General features: G+C 42.2%; 1 protein-coding gene across 2 annotated transcripts in view; it reads left to right on the forward strand.

Annotated features, from left to right (window-relative positions):
- The window catches only part of DENND1B (DENN domain containing 1B), a 2623009-nt gene that overhangs the window by 2025939 nt on the left and 579498 nt on the right, over positions 1–17572 (forward strand). The window lies entirely within an intron of this gene.

The following is a 17572-nucleotide window of genomic DNA, read 5'->3' on the forward strand; positions in this document are numbered from 1 at the left end:
AATAAAAAGTGAAGCACTCTTGATGTGTGGGTAAAGACCAACTACAGTACTTTAAAGTAAAAAGCCAATCTTCCATTTCTATTTTTCATTGGCAGTGTACTTCAGGTGGGGGCGAGTTGTGAGCCAATCAGACAACTAGCTAGTTGGTGGGGAAGCAGTGGGCTGCACAGCCCACAGGTGCAGTGGGCAGGACCGGAGAGGTGATCTGAGAGGCAGAGCAGAGTCAGGGATGGCAGGAAGGCAAAGTACCCGAGACGCAGCACAGGACGGAAGTGTGGAACAAGGGCATGGATTAGTGGTTTCAACTGTTTCCTGATTTGCCACCCATTTTCTAGAGAGTGCTTATTTACTGAGAATGCTTTAAAAGTGGGCATGCAAAGTGCAACACGATCTCTTAATAACCAATACATTTATTGTCAGTACAACAGCTATTCTATCATGCAGAAAACGTCTCTTTGAACAATCCAACAGAATGCACAGAATATGTTTGTGCTCAGTGGCCAACTGTGGTAAAATGAGCTTGGCAGATTGACTTAGAGACTGATTCTTTTCTCTATTAGTGGCAATATTAATGGTCTGTAGATATGGTTCCCAGAAATGTTGAGCAATGTTTTCTTGCCACCATTCATACACACCGGCATCAGTACCAATAAGGCCTGTGCAGGTGTTTGCGTCCACCTAGAGAAGAGACTGTGCGAAACAGCGGACTGTAGAGGTAGACATTGTGAGAGAAAGAGAGGCATGACACTGAATTCTGAGAACCATAGTACATGTAACAATGTGTCCACAAAACAATGTAAAGTTGAATGTGTGAACCGAGCCACAAGCCAAAGTGTGTGAACTGAAGAAATCAACCCACAACATTCACAGAAGAACTGTGTGTGAAAGAAGACAACTGTTTCATACTCTGTAATGGACTAGAAACAACTCTCACATGGCAGTTGACTACTGATGATCAATATAATAGAGTTTTAAAAAAAAGGGTTTGTTTCCATTCCAATGCTTTATGATGAGCCATCACATACGCATGGTATTTCCATGACATTACTCAGAACTCACAGTATATTTGAGGATGTGCTATAACGTAAAGAGAATCGATAAGCTTACAGCATTGGCCAGGTATTGGTATCTAATGCATACGTTTTCACGTCATTTGCCAGCTATTGCTAGCTTTGTTATCTTTATGCTCCTTTGCTCAAAAGTTCAGCCACAACATATAGCTTTTTGTTTAACCATCTTCCACTCAGAAAGGTACTCATCAAATGATGAGGCATTTCCTAATTTGCAAATGTGGGATTCTTGCCATTACAGATCTATTTTTTAACCGTGTGGGGAGTGTTAATAGGCCTCAGGTGTAGGCAATCACGGTCAAGTGGCTGACATTGCCTGACAGTATTAGTGCGACATGTCCAATGCAATGTATAGGCATATTTGCTCTTAGCTCTCCTCTACCTCGGCTCAGTGTTCATGTAGGAAATGGGGGGGTGGGTTGGGTGTAGGGGGAAGGCTTGGTATCAAGATAAGACAGACACAAGTGATCACAGTTCAAGGGTGTTTATTAAACTGTAAAAATGGGTGAGATAAACACCTAATCTAAACCTAAATCTAAGATGGGAGCAAGCTACGACCATCAAATAATAATAATACTGTCCTAGTGGTGTCTTAATCAAAGAAAAAGGGCCTATGCTAAAAAATAAAAACTATTTCCAATCCTTACCGCTCTGCTACAAAAGAGTGTGGGACAGTGTTCACAAGAAAAGAAATTGTTCTCAAAATGATAAGTCAGGATGGTATAGCCGGAGTCTCCCTTCCCCACTTTTTTAGCACTGGACAAGGCGGGACTCTTCAGCACAGCACACTGCTGGGCTTCTCCAGCATGAGCTTAACGTTTGTTTCCAAATTATTAGAGCCTTCTGTGGGCAAGTCTCTTTCACACAGTCTCTTGCCTCAGAGGACCCGATGAGCCATAAACAACAAAAACAAAAGCTATTTTAGTAAATCTTCACGTTGGGTGATTACTCTTCGCCTTTGGATCTCCCTCAACCATGCTTCGATCCCTCTTTGTGTTAGCCTCTCTCCTTCGAGTTCACTACGGCCTTTCATTCAAACATAACATTCAAGAATCTCAATGTATTTTTAAACAGTCATTCACTGTGGACAAGTTCACTCTTGTCAACACAATGTTCACGGGGTAGCACTGTTTACCCCAATTCGCAGGCATCCTTCAGCCGGGTTCACGTTTGCCAATATCACAGTTCACTTTGCTTTATCACAATGCAGGATTTACTTCCCTCAGTTTTCTCCTGGAATCCCTCCTCCGTCGGGTTCACATACCCATTCGAACACAATTCTATTAACACAATTCACTTGCCTTCTCCACGTGTCAATGACTTTCGAGTGTACAAGGGGTTTTGCTTAACCCTTGTATGACCAGCTTGACACCTCACGCCAGCCTTTCCCAATGCCTCTTGGTATTTGTAGTTTCAACACAAAAAGGTCCCAGCCAGAGTCCTTCGAATGGGCGCCCACATAGCGCCGGACCACTCTGTATCTGGACCTTTACTGGGTTTTCTCTAAAGTTCATAAACACAAGTTCTTTGTTCACACAGTGTTGCTGCTTGGGCCCCGCACAGTTTGGTTTATTATTACTTTTGTTTGACTCACCGGCTTCTCTGAATTTGCTTCAGTTTCTGATTTCGGGAGTCAAGGACAGCACCACGGTAGCCTGCGCTGCTCCCCGCTTTCGCTATCAACGCGGGAGGGTCTTGTGTGCCATTGACACCTGTCACCACACTCCAGCTGGACTTCCCAGTCTTATGATTGTCCTTTCAGAGGTTTTGCATGGCTAAGTTGAAAAGGACATGGGCAAGTCCTTCCTCGTCCTCCTTTCAGGTCTCGCCGCCTTTCTTCTCCGTTTGAACTGCCAGTCGGGAATAGCTGCGTCCTTGTGCGTTCTGCCTTGCTCCAAAGTATGTTCTTGTGCTCTGTCTTTTATCCCTGTGGGGAAGGGAAGGGGCAGTCAGGTGTGTGTGATTAGTGGCAATGGCCTGACTCTGCCTGACCATTGTGTTGGGACATGTCAGTTAAACGGGTCTGGTTTTAGTCCGTTGTTTGTCACAGTGTAAGAAAGTGTTTGTGTTGTAAAGGGGGGTAGAGCTTCTAAGTATCCTACGTAGTAGGATGGGGAAAAGGTATAAGGAAGGCATACCATGTCTCACCCTTTGGGTGTCCTGTTATGGTGTAGCTTTTATGAGGTATATATATATATATATATATATATATGTCAATTAAGATGTAGGTTCAAGATATAGAAATATATGCAAGTTAAATGTTATGTTCAATAACAATGGAAAGCAAGTATTACCATGGAAAGAATACAGCCCTATCTATTCAATGTAGCCTGGAATGGAGGTATGTCATACTGTAAGAGAACATTCCATTTTGGATCAACACACTCAAGTAAAAGTCCTATATGTTACTGAGGATGAGGGACAGAAGTCTTCTGATGATGAGAATGAACTTCCAGTGGAAAATGTTATTGTTAACACCATCGCTGATACCATTAATGCAGTTGATGATGTGGATAATGAAGCTGATGAATGTGAGCGCCCTTATGCAAATGTTAAAGTGGATGGTAAAGAAGTATGGATGATGGCAGATTCAGGATCAAAAATAACACTCTTGTCCAAGGAAGTGTTTGAAAGAGTAGTGAAAGGGGATGTACGAGGACTTTTTAAACCTGATATTAGGCCTGGTGGCTACAATCAGGACCCCATTGATCTCTTGGGGTATAGTAAGAATCACTTTCAATTTAAAGACAGGGAATGTGAAGGGAACACGTATGTAACCAAAAGAGGTCTTACTCTACTGTGGTGGAGGGAACAAAAGAAATTGAAGATCAAGTTAGATCCCAATAGTCCTGAACAAGTGTTGCAAGTGAATGAATCAATCATCAATAAACACCCCAAAGTATTTAAAGAGGGCATTGGAAAGATTAAAGGTATACAGCATCAAATCTTGTTAAGGAAAGGGAGTATCCCTGTGGTTGCAAAATTGAGGCCAGTACCTTTGGCAATTAGAGAAGGAGTTAAAGAGGAGCTGGCGAAATTGTTGATACTATATGTTATTGAAAGAACAGGAGGGGTAGACTGGACTTCTCCACTAGTGGTAGTTAAGAAGAGCTCAGGTGAGCTCCGCTTGTGTGTGGACGTACGTCAACTCAATAAGTGTGTGTTGGTAGATCGCCATCCTCTACCTAATCTGTCAGAGATGCTTTCGAGAATTGGGCAAGGAAAGGTATTCTCAAAATTAGACATGGCTTCCGCTTACCATCAAGTAGAATTGGAAGAACGATGCAGAAAGCTCACAGCATTTGTCACTCATGAGGGAGTTTTCCAGTTCAAATGCATGCCTTTTGGACTTGTATCTGCTGCTGCAGTTTTTCAAAAGGTCATGGACAGATTGGTTGGAAAAATCAGAGGTGTATATTGTTTTCAGGATGATGTGTTGATTTGTGGGAAGAGTGAAGAGGAACACAATAACACACTCCATAGAGTTTTGGAGATATTTGAAAAGAATGGCATAGTGTTAAGGGAAGGAAAATGTAAATTTGGTGTTTCTAAAGTTGAATATTTAGGCCATGAAATATCGGCAGATGGTTTAAAGCCAAAAGAGAGTTTGGTAAGTGCCATAAAAGATATCAGAAGCCCAGAGGACAAAGCACAATTGAGATCATTCCTAGGGATGACTGAATTTTATCAGAAGTTTGTACACAACTATGCTAGTAAGGTGACTGAATTGAGAAAACTGCTGAAGAAAGGAAGTGAGTTTGTCTGGTCGTCCAAATGTGAGAGTGAATTTGTCAGATTGAAGAAGGAAATAGATTTAGCACAACCATTAGGACAGTTTGATACGTACCGCCAGAGTAAAGTCACTGTTGATGCATCCGAAATGTGGATTGGTGCAGTGTTGTCTCAAGTGGATGATAAGGGAAAGGAAGAGATTATAGCACATGCATCTCGAGGATTAAGAGGAGCTGAATTTATGTATTCTGTCCTTGAAAAAGAGGCTTTAGCCTGTTATTGGGCCATGGAGAAATTCAGAAATTTTATATGGGGAACATGTTTTATGTTGTGCACTGATCATAAACCACTTAAAGAAATTTTAGAGAATAAAGGCCTAGATAAGGTGTCCAGGAGGGTTGCCGGATGGATTACCCGTATGCAATGTCACAGTTTTGTGGTTAAAGTAATTCCGGGTAAAGAAAACATACTAGCAGATAGTTTGTCAAGGTTAAGGAAACAAGAGAATGAAAATGATTCATATGGTGAGAATGTGGAAATGGAAATGGTTTTCATTAATACTGAGGGCATAGTGTTCAAGGAAGAATGGTTGGAGGAAATGGACAAGGACGAGTGTTTAAAGTTGGTTATTACATATGTGGATTTGGGTGATTGGCCCAAGAAAACAGAATTGAAAAAAGATACCGTCCCATTTTGGGAGGTCAAGAATGAACTAAGTGTGGTAGGTGGTATTTTATTCAGATGGGAGCGTGCTGTGGTTCCCAGAATGTTACGAAACAGAATTACTGATTTAGCTCATGTAGGACACATTGGCATTAGCAGAACAAAAAGTGTTTTACGTAACAAGTATTGGTGGCCTGGATTTGATAGGGACATAGGACACTCAGCCAGTCTTCTTTCTATATGTACTAAGATTGGAAAAGGAGAAGTGGCTAGACAACAACCCCTGGTAGAGGTAGAAGTACCAGGTGGAGTTTGGAGAGATGTGGCAGTGGATATCCTGGGCCCAGTTGATTTAGGGTATGGAAGAGGAAAATTTATCTTTGTTCTAGTTGATCTATTTTCGCGCTGGTGTGAGTTTAGTATAGTAAGGGAGACCACCGGAGAGGCCTTAGTAAAGGAGTTACAACAGATATTTGCTAGGGAAGGTGTCCCTGAAAGCATTCTGACTGACAATGGTCCTCAATTTGTTGGTGGATGTTTTGCAAAATATGTCAAAGAGGCTGGAATCAAACACAAGAGGACTGCGTTATATCACCCGGAGACGAATGGGTGTGTAGAAAGAATGAATAGATGTATCATGGAAAGAATTAGGATGGCAACTGAAACAGGATGTGATAGAAAAGTTGCAATCCAGGACAGGATTTTTGGTCTGCGCATGTCACCTCATTCATTTACGGGAATAACCCCTTTCAAGTTAATGAGAGGACGTAAACCAAACACGGTGGTCAGTCCTCCATGGTTGGGAAGAAGAAGAGAAAGTGATTATGTGGTAGATGGTGTGAGCAAAGATTTGAAAAAGAAAAAGAAGGAATGGAGAGCGCGTGAGAATGCAAGGAGAGGGAAGAAAACTGAGAATTGAATGTGGAGACATGGTGAGGATAAAGAAAGGGGTGTTGAAGAAGAAAGGAGAAGCACTATATTCCGATCCTGTAAAGGAAATTGCTGTGCTGCGTGGAGCGATTCGGGTAGTGGGAGGACAAGTGTGGAACTTGAATCGTGTTGCTTTTGTGAAAAGGGGTGGATGATGTTTTTGGAATAAAATAAAGGAGGGAGATGTGTTATGGTGTAGCTTTTATGAGGCATATATATATGTCAATTAAGATGTAGGTTCAAGATATAGAAATATAAGCAAGATAAATGTTGTGTTCAATAACAATGGAAAGCAAGTATTGCCATGGAAAGAATACAGCCCTGTCTATTCAATGTAGCCTGGAATGGAGGTATGTCATACTGTAAGAGAACATTCCATTTGGCTATGATGCTGCTGTTTACTTTTGTTGGCATTCCAAGTGAATCTGTTGCTGCTTTCCTGTGTGCCTGGTTGTAGTGTTATGCAGCTGGAGGCCCTTGCATTATAAATATAACTTAAAATAAGCAGTTCCTTTAACTTGCGGTTGTCCGGATGTTCATACTTAACATGTCCCACTTCCACTCTCTGAACATCCCTCATCAAGGTGATCCTCCCCCAATGGTCCACCCCCAGGCACTGGATTCAATAGCCATGGCAATGTCCTGGTCACCTGGGTGACAGATCTCTGGGGACTAGAGGGTGAGACACCATCAGGTTTATCACATGGGAGGTGGGCATATCCTATGACATAGGATTGGGTAGTGGTAAAGGAAAAAGTGGGATACCGCTTATCCCCGTCAGTTGTCTCACCCCCACTCCCTGAGGACCCCTCACCCAGGTGATCCTCCTGCACCCCCAGGGTCTGGACCCAAAGGTGATGTCTGTGATCTGGCCACCTGAGCAAGAGACCCGCAGGGTTTAGAAAGTGAGACACCCTTTGGTTTCTCACAATGAAAAGACACAGAAAAGCAGTTCATCCCAGTTTCAGGGGCTGAAATGCTAGTGTGAATGCAGCGGTTTAACCCGCGATTGTCACACTTCTAAAGAAAAATTATGACAGGGTACGAAATTACCCTACATGATTATTGCCTCCACCTGCACCTGTTTCAAATGGCACAGTGGGAACGCCTTTGTTTCAGGGCATTTAAAAGCATGTGAATTCAGAAAGGGGTACAAAAAGAGCATCTGAATGAGCACATTTAAGATGCGTTAATTCCGATGCCCTTTGTGAATTGGGCTGCTTCTTTATTCAGTGTATGTGAGGAAGTGTGCTGTTACATTGACATTTCAAAATGTTTTGTAGCGTTCACGATGTTAAAGTCTGATGAGGAATAGATTGTGATGATACAGAAGGTGTATGATTATACTGAAGGTATCCTCGCAACATTGAAAAATAAATTGAGAATATATTGAAATGTCTTATCTTGCTTGTGTGGGATGATACTAAATTCAACAGAAGGCTAATGCTAGTTTATACTCAAGCTGCCACCGGCATGGTGTGGGATGGTATGAAGTACCCGGAGGGATAGTGTGTGATGATTTTGAAGTCCCCACAGTAGTGGTGTGTCATCAAATTGAGGTCCGCACAGCAATGGTATGTCATCAAATTGATGTCCCCGCCCCACAGGAATAATGTGTGATTACACTGAAGTCCCCAGAGGAATGGTGTGTGAACGTTCTCACAGAGATAGCGAGTGTAACAATGATGTCTCTGCAGTGTAAATCGTTGGGGAGTTTTAAGTCCATCACAGGACAGCGGGCCTCATTACGATTTGGGTGGTAAGTGATAAAATTGTCAGTAACTGAGTTATCCCCAATTTTACTACTATGCCAAATTATGACTTTCAGCTTTCAATGGAGGTTTTATCTCCAGCAAAACCCTGGAGCAAAATCTTCCCACTCAACGCCAAAAAATCAGCAGATTTGGCAGAATTCTGCCACGGTAATTCCACAAAGAAAGCCCCATTACATCCAATGAATGGGGAATTACACCACCACCACTTGTAATCAGGCTGAAATTCTTCCTGATCAAGTGGCGGTAACAGTAATTCATTTTCCACTAATTTATCGCAGAATTACTGCCTAACTCGTATTGTGGCTCAGTGTGTAATCACATCTACTACTTCACAGTGAAGCTCTGTGATAGAATTGAAATTCCCCAAGCGAACAGCATATGGCAGTGTTCAACTGGTCGACCCCTCCTATGCTTACATCCTATATTTTACTCTCATAATAGGAGTGACTCTGGAGAAAAGGTGTGACTATTCTCTTGCAGGTATTTGACTATGCTGTCCTGGTTGACTTATAGCTTAATATTTTGAAACAATAAAAGTAAGGTATCCAATTATGAAACTGTCATAATGTAACATTTTTAAAGGCTTTTGAGCAATCTTAATTCTTGTGTCTGAACCATTAAAGAGGTTGAAAGAAAGCCGAGGCCGATTGATGAGCATGTTTAAGTGGGAGGCAGTAAATGGAAGGGGGCACATTAACATAGACATGGCACAGACCTATGGAATAGCAGTAGTTACTGGGGAGAGGCATGATAAGTGTACAGAGCATGAAGGCTTGGATAATAACGTCTGGTTCTTGATGTTGTTGCAACAGTAATGAGCTGAGACAACTAGTTATCCTCACTTTCTTGCCAGTATAATAGTGTTGTGCAAAGGAAGGTCGTTGAAGACGCCCTTAAGAGTGCTAAGGACGAATACGACGCTCAAATCCCTTGGCCAATTGACAAACAAGCCCTATGTTCAACGGGGTTCCTCAAACTCTAGAAGGTTTTGGGTTCAGGGTGCTCAACATTCCATGGGCTACACTCAAGGTGAACAGTCCTTGTCTTGGGGCCAATCGCAAGGTCAAGGTTCTGCTCCCAATTTTAAATGAGGAAATAGAAGGGAAGAACCTTACCTGGGAGAGGCTCCACCTCTCCCAAATAATGATGCCCCGCTTCAGGTCCCCTCCCATGCCACTCCAGTAGGAGGCAGAATTTCACACTTCTCCCACGCATGGGAGGGGATAACGTCAGATAAGTGGGTGTTGTCCACCGTGACAGGTGGGAATTGAGCTGTTACAAAAACCACCCTACCACCCGCCGAGACAAAGGAAAATGACAACAGAAGAAAAACAAATACTGTTGGAAGAAGTAAAGGCACTGCTGGAAAAGGACGCATATAGATCGTTCCAGCAAATCAGGTAAACAAGGGTATTTATTCAACGTACTGTGCCAAAGAATGACCTTTCCATGCGCCCAGTACTAGATCTGCGGCCTGTGAACAAATATGTCAAACCCCAAAGGTTTCGCATGACCCCGCTTGAGGGGGAGATTCCACTCCTAAAACGAATATGGATTACATGGCAACATTGCATATGAAAGATGCATATTTTCATATTTCAATGCTCCCTGCGCACAGAAAATATCTGTGCTTCAAGATAGTGGGAGTTCACTACCAGTTCAAGGTACTCCCCTTCGGCATTGCCTCAGCACCAAGAGTATTCACCAAGGTACTGGTGGTGGTGGAAGCACACCTGCGCAGAAAGTCCATCCCAGTATACCCTTATGTGGATGACTAATTAACAGGGAATCTCCTCAAATTTGCCAACAAAATACTCAAAAGACAATAGACCTTCTTTTCAATCTGGGCTTTTCCATCAACAAAAAGATATCAAGCTAAGTCCCTAGACAAATAAAACAATTTCTATGGGCTATTCTAAAGACAAAAGAGGAACTGAATTTCCCCTAAAACGAGAGAGTACAAAACATGCTGCTGCGAGTACCTCACTACAAAGTCGGTCGCCAAATAACTGTACGCAAAGCAATGTACTTGCTCGGGATGAGGGCCTCATGAATTCACTTGCGCATGTGTCCAATGCAGGAATGGTTAGCAAAACAATGGACTCAGGCAAGCAGTCAGGGGATGATCTAGTGGTTGTTTCGCTAACCTTGGTACAGGCTCTTTGTTGGTGGTCCAGGGACAACCTACTCGAAGGAAAACCCTTTCGCGTTCCACCACCACAAGCGATCCTCACTACAAATGGATCACTCGCCGGATGGGGGGGGCTCACTTCTTCCACCACACATCCCATGGCCAATGGACATGCACTACAGCACAGAAACATATCTACTTCCTGTAACTATTGTCAGTCCTCAAGGCTCTTCAAGCCTTTCAGCAACATCTGGCAGGTCAAACAGTGCAGGTCCTCACAGACAGCACAACTGCCATGTTCTACCTAAACAAGCAAAGAGACAAAGTCTGTCCAAGCTAGCCTCAAGAATACAGAAGTGGGCACTCAAACAGAATATTTTCCTAACATCTGAGCATGTTCCAGGGGAACTCAATTCTCTGGCAGACATTCTAAGCAGATACCCTCTACCAGAAGAACACGAGTGCCAACTTGACAGAGATATCCTTTCGAGACAGAATATTCTCACAATGGGGTCACCCCCCATTAGACTTGTTTGCCACAAGCCTAAACGCACAATGCCCAGACTTCGCGTCCAGGTTTCCCCAACCAGGGTCCAAGGGGAACGCCCTGTGGATAAACTGGTCAGGGAAATGTGTTTGGGCAACACCCCCCCCCCATCCCCTGACACCGCTCCTGAGCAAAATAGTGCACAAGATGCACCAGGAACAGGTAACTCTAATTGTGGTTGCTCCCATGTTTGCCAGACAACCTTAGATTCCACATCTGCTCAAACTGGCGATGTGCGACCCAATCAAGCTCCCGTGCCCATACAACAAGCTAACACATACAAGGGAGCATCCCTCCACCCGCACCCTAAATCTATGTACTTGGCAGCTTGGCTCCTGAAGTCATAGAATTTGGCCACTTGAATCTTCCAGAAAGGTGTATGGATATCCTAAAGGAGGCACAAAAACTCAACACCAGACACTGCTATTTCAATAAGTGGAAGAGATTTGTGATATGGTGCATGTCACAAACACTAAACCCAACATTGTTCCCCAGCTAACATTCTACATTATGGCCTAGTATTTAATTCCATCAAAGTGCATCTGGCAGCTCTGTCAGCTTACACCACTTCACAGAACAAGGTGTCCTGGTGGAAAGTTCCAGTCATTAAGGCATTCATTGAAGGGATAAAGAGGCTGTAACCTCAATTTCCAACCCTCCTCAGGGTTGGGATCTCAGTGCTATGCTCTCCAGGCTCATGGGTCCACCCTTTGGAAAACATCTGACTTACAAGATTGCATTCCTGGTAGACATCATCTCTATAAAATGAGTCAGCCAGCTACAGGATTTTTCCGCACAAGACCATTTCTTCATAATACACAAGGACAAGGTTGTCCTCAGAACACATCCATCTAACTGAGCAGAAAGAAGCCTCCATACACTTGATGTACGGAGGGTGGTCTTGTACTATGTGAACAAAACTAAACCTCTAAGGAAAACAGACCAACTCTTTGTTTCCATAGCACCTGGAAGGAAAGGTGATCACATGTCAAAGAACGCCATCTCCAGATGGATTGTCAAGTGCATACAGCTCTGCTATTCCCTATCCAGGAAAGTCTTACCTTTCACACCAAGGGCTCAATCTACCAGAGGTATAGTAGCTACCCTAGCTTTCATTGCAAACATCCCTCTAGACGCCATTTGCAAAGCTGCTACATTGAGTTCCATCCATACGTTCCCACAGCATTATTGCATTAACACACACTCTAAAGCAGATTTACAGGTGGGATAAGGTGTCCGAAAACATCTCTTTGCTGCTGTACCTTCTCACTTCCCACCTCTTTCTCCAGATACTGCTCGGTAATCTATGCAGAACATGTGATCTAAGCAGATCCACAAGCTCCAGAAGGGATACATTAATCACTGTAATTGTATTTCTGTGCTTTTATCTGCTTAGATGAACGTGCCCACCCTTCCTCCCCTTCTGGAGTAGAAGACACACAGATGTTTTCTGGGCTATCACTGTTTCTGCTTCATTACATCTGTACTCACGCTACACTTCATGCAACCTCATGTCAGAAATAAACAATCTGAGGGACATCGACGCGTGAAGGACCATGTGTACAGTACAGGTCACACTAGGGATAGTATTATTAACACAGCCTGTCAACGTCCATTTTTGAGTTTTGAAAACAAATCTTGTGATACTCTGCAACTTCCACTAGATGTTGGACTTTGCAGAGCATGTGAATCTAAGCAGATACAAGCACCAGAAATATGATTACGGTGAGTAATGTATCCCATATTCCCATATATATAAAATGGAAGTTTGTGGATATGTATGTGGGTCTGTTCGAAATGTTCAGCATACTTCCCAACATGCTACCAACCTGAAATTTGGCATGTGGGTAGGGTTCCATGGTGTAGACAATGTAACACATATAAAATAGACCTTTTTCAGATTTTTTTAAGCAATGTGCAATGCTTTCCCCCCATCATATAGCTCTCTGCACCATAGTTCCGCTGTAGTTCTACGTTCATTGTTGCTAAAGTTCAGCAGTTCATGAAAACTTCAGCAGTTCATTGTTCCAAACTTTCCACACTATCAGCATTCTAGCTGACATTAGCGGCACTCACTTTTGAAGTCATGCGGTTGACACAAAACAGTGCTTTTGTAGTAATGCGGGTGACAGGAAATGGTGCATGACTCTTCTATAGTGTCCCCAATGACATTGTCAGTCACATCATGGCAAATCTATCATGATAATTACAGGAACTTCATTTCGCATGGAAGCTGATGAATGTATGCCATCTCAACAGTACAAAGCGTACATGTTTCAGTCATACACGTACAGGTACAGCACTTCAATCTTACACACTTCAGCCCTAAACGGGGACAGCACTTATGTTGAGGTCGCTGCTGCCTCGGCTGTAGATCAGGACACCAATAATGTTGCTGTGCAATCTCAATGCTCCAACTCAAAGTAGCTGGAATCGATTTATGTGACTCATGCTGTTTTAATGGTCAGCTTTATGTGGCTTGGTCCAGAGTTGGAAACAAAGACAAATTGTTCACACTAGCTCCTACAGGAAACACTAGCAATGTTGTCTTCAAAGAAGCATTGGTTTAGTTTATTAAATAAACTTCAAACTAGGACTTAAGTAGGATTTACTGTGCGAAGCACGGGTACACCTGCTAGTAGTATATAATACAACACACCTGGGCGCATATGTCTACGCAAGACCCATGTATGCATTTCACAACCTCACTTCACAACCTCACAGTAAACCGATGTATCCAAATCTGTACTAATCACACTTAAGAATCTGCAGCTCACCTTTTACTCTGCTGCCACCAACCCCCACCTTCTTCTATTGCAGAGCATAATGCCAAGAAGCCACGAAAATAGCATAAACCAGGTTATACAATTTTCAATTATATATATATTTATGCTGGTGCATATCATCACTGACTTTAACATCACAATTGTCACACATCTCTGTGTGGAAGGTAGCATCATCATTATGACACTATCTCTGAGACTTTAACACCACCCCTATCAAACACAATCTGTGTAGGGCCTTCAGCCTTATTTTTATGGCAGAGTATCTCTGTGGGGACCTTTACATCATTATAATCACAAACCATCTCTATGGGGACATACTCATCCATCATGCACCATCTCTGTGGGGACATTAACATCATTATATTCAAACACCATCTCTGTGGGGTCTTCAGCTTCATTTTTATCACACAGCATCTCTGTAGGGACTTTTACATCATTATAATCACACACCATCTCTATGGAGACATAATCATCGGTATCACACACCAGCTCTGTGGGGACATACTCATCCATCATGCACCATCTCTGTGGGGACATTAACATCATTATATTCAAACACCATCTCTGTGGGGTCTTCAGCTTCATTTTTATCACACAGCATCTCTGTGGGGACTTTTACATCATTATAACCACACACCATCTCTATGGGGACATAATCATTGTTATCACACACCAGCTCTGTGGGGACTTTAACATTGTTATCTTCAAACACCATCTCTGTGGGGTATTCAGCCTCATTTTAATCATACACCATCTCTGTCTGGACTTTAACATCATTATAATAACACACCATATCCATGGGGACTTTAACATCAAAATAATCACACACGTCTGTGGGGACTTTAAGATCAGTATATTCAAACACCATCTCTGTGGGGACTTCAACCTATTTTTTATCGCACACTATCTTTGTGGGGACTTAATCATTACCATTATTACACACCATCTCTGTGGGGTCTTCACCCTCCTTTATGACACACACTATCTCTCTGGGGACTTAATCATCACTGTTATCACACATCTCTGTAACAAACTTAAAATCATTATACCCACATGCCATCTCCATGGGGACATAATCATCACTATTATCATATGCCATCTCTATAAAGGACATTAATGTTTTTATCATCGTACACCATCTTTGTGGGGACTTAAAAATCTGAATATACATACACCATCTGTGTGGAGCCATTCTAATCATCAAAATCAAACACCATCTCTGTGAGGATTTTAACATCATTATATTCAAACACCATCTCTGTGGGGGTCTTCAGCCTCATTTTTATCACACAGCATCATTGTGGGGACTTTTCCATCATTATAATCACACACCATCTCTATGGGGACATAATCATCATCGTTATCACACACCATCTCTGTGGGGACTTTAACATCATTATCTTCAAACACCATCTCTGTGGGGTCTTCATCCTCATTGTAATCATACACCATCTCTGTGGGGACTTTAACATCGTTATAATAACACACCAGAGTGCTCTATATATTTATGTCCCGTTTGTATAGTGTTATTCTTGTATCGTATGTATCTATGCTTCTGCTATATCGTGTACATTATGCATCTGTATATTCTGACCTGTATTTTATATGCCACTATGTAACCTAAGCTGAAAGTCTTCTTGCTTCTTCTGTGCCCTGATACCTTCGGGTCTGGCACACATTATAAATAAATAAAAAAAAAAAAAAACACCATCTCTATGGGGACTTAATCATTACCATTATCACGCACCATCTCCATGGGGACTTTAACTCTAACATCACAATAATCACACATCATCTCTGTGGGGACTTCAACCTATTTTTAATCGCACACCATCTTTGTGGGGATTTAATCATTACCATTATCACACACCATCTCTGTGGGGTCTTCACCCTCCTTTATATGACACACACTATCTCTCTGGGGACTTAATCATCACCGTTATCACACATCTCTGTAACAAACTTAAAATCATTATAGCAACATGCCATTTCCATGGGGACATAATCATCACTGTTATCATATACCATCTCTGTAAAGGATGTTAATGTTATTATCATCGTACACCGTCTTTGTGGGGACTTAAAAATCTGAATATGCATACACCATCTTTGTGTGGCCATTGAAATCATTATATTCAAACACTATCTCTTTGAGGACTTCAACATCATTATCACACACAACCAATAAAATGAAATGTCTTTAATAGAGAAGCTTCGACATTTTGGGGGTTTTATTGCACATGGTTCTACTAGAGGAAACTGGTGTTGGGGTCTTAGTGGGTTAGATGGGGAGTCGTCTGAAAAGCCTGCAGTGTTGACAAGTGGAGGCCGTACCTACCTCAGTGCCCAATGCTGGTATGGTTCAGTATGGTTTGTGAAAGTGGCACTTGGATTTCTCATTTATATGGAGATGAGGGCCCAAGGTCTATTAAATGAGTGTGCTAGTATGCCGAATTAGCCACTGGATTAGGGGATGAGTAAAATGGATAGAGGTTAGAACTTTGGCATGCCTCTATCTGGTTCATGTGGTATTAATATGCATAAGGCTGTCATGTGTGAGATGGATATATTTGTGTAGTGTAAAGCAGTAGGCAAAGGATAGGTAAGTCATTTAGGTGGGCAATAGGAGATGAGAAATGAGGACAAACGGGGAGTTTAACACTGGACAGAAATGATTGAGTTCCCATCTTTTGTTGACCTCTGCATGGCCTCTGTGTGTCTTTAATAACATTCTTTCTTATCACACACCATCTTTGTTGGGACATTAACATCATTGTAATCACACACCATCTCTGTGGGGACTTTGGTGTTATCATAATCACACACCATCTCTGTGGGGACCATACCATTGTCATAATTGAACACCATCTCTGTGGGGACCTTATCATGATTATCACTTAGAATTGCTTTGGAGAATTTAAATTGACCATAATCAAACATGATCTCTATTGGAAAGGTAACTTCACTAATATTAAACATGATCCAAAAGTAGATAACAACACCTCATCATTCCTAAAGAGGAGATGTGTAAATAGGGAAGATGGTGCCTGTGGAAGAATGAAACTTGAATTTGAAATCCTGCTTCCTTTTTTATCACAAAGTGTAATCCTGGGTCAATCATGGTATCTCCTGTGCCACAGTTCTCTTTCCTGGAAGTTTTTTTAGTGTTTATAATAGTGTTTACTGCCAGAACAAACTGCCTTTAAGTTTCACATGCAAATTAAACATCTTGCAAATTCAAAAACATCCTAATCCATCTGTTGTGGTGCCTAGATATCAGGAATGTACTTGTATATAAAATATATTGTATACTAAGTACTATAAAGTAAGCATTTTTTCATTTGCTCATTATACATTCCATCCCAAATAAGAATAATGTGGTAAGTCCCCATAAGGATGGTAACACACGTTCAAGTCCCCGCAAAGATGGTACCAAACACGCGACTAAAAATAAGTATTTTTGCAAATTTGAAGTTGGATCCTGTATTATGAATTTTTTCTGAATATATTTCTGCTATTAACACATTTCCAGAACATTGGGAAAGGTTAGTCCCCACAAGGCTGGTTTCCACACATAGTCCCCACAAGGTAGGTAAAACGTGTGTGTGTGTGTGTGTGTGTGTGTGTGTGTGTGTGTGTGTGTGTGTGTGTGTGTGTGTGTGTGTGTGTGTGTGTGTGTGTGTGTGTGTGTGTGTGTGTGTGTGTGTGTGTGTGTGTGTGTGTGTGTGTGTGTGTGTGTGTGTGTGTGTGTGTGTGTGTGTGTTAGTGTTATTCCCCCCCCCCCCCCCCCCCCCCCCCACACCTCATATTCATTGATTCTTGTGAAGTGTTTGGCCTGTGTTATTTTGTTGCAAGAGTAAACGCTTGCTGTACAGCCTGAAATTACTTGACACACAATGCCTTTTAGGGAGCAATAGCCCTCCTTCGATGGTGTTCAT

The sequence above is a fragment of the Ambystoma mexicanum genome, chromosome 1q, assembly GCF_040938575.1.
Source record: "Ambystoma mexicanum isolate Mex_15411 chromosome 1q, UKY_AmexF1_1, whole genome shotgun sequence".
Taxonomy (NCBI): Eukaryota; Metazoa; Chordata; class Amphibia; order Caudata; family Ambystomatidae; genus Ambystoma; species Ambystoma mexicanum.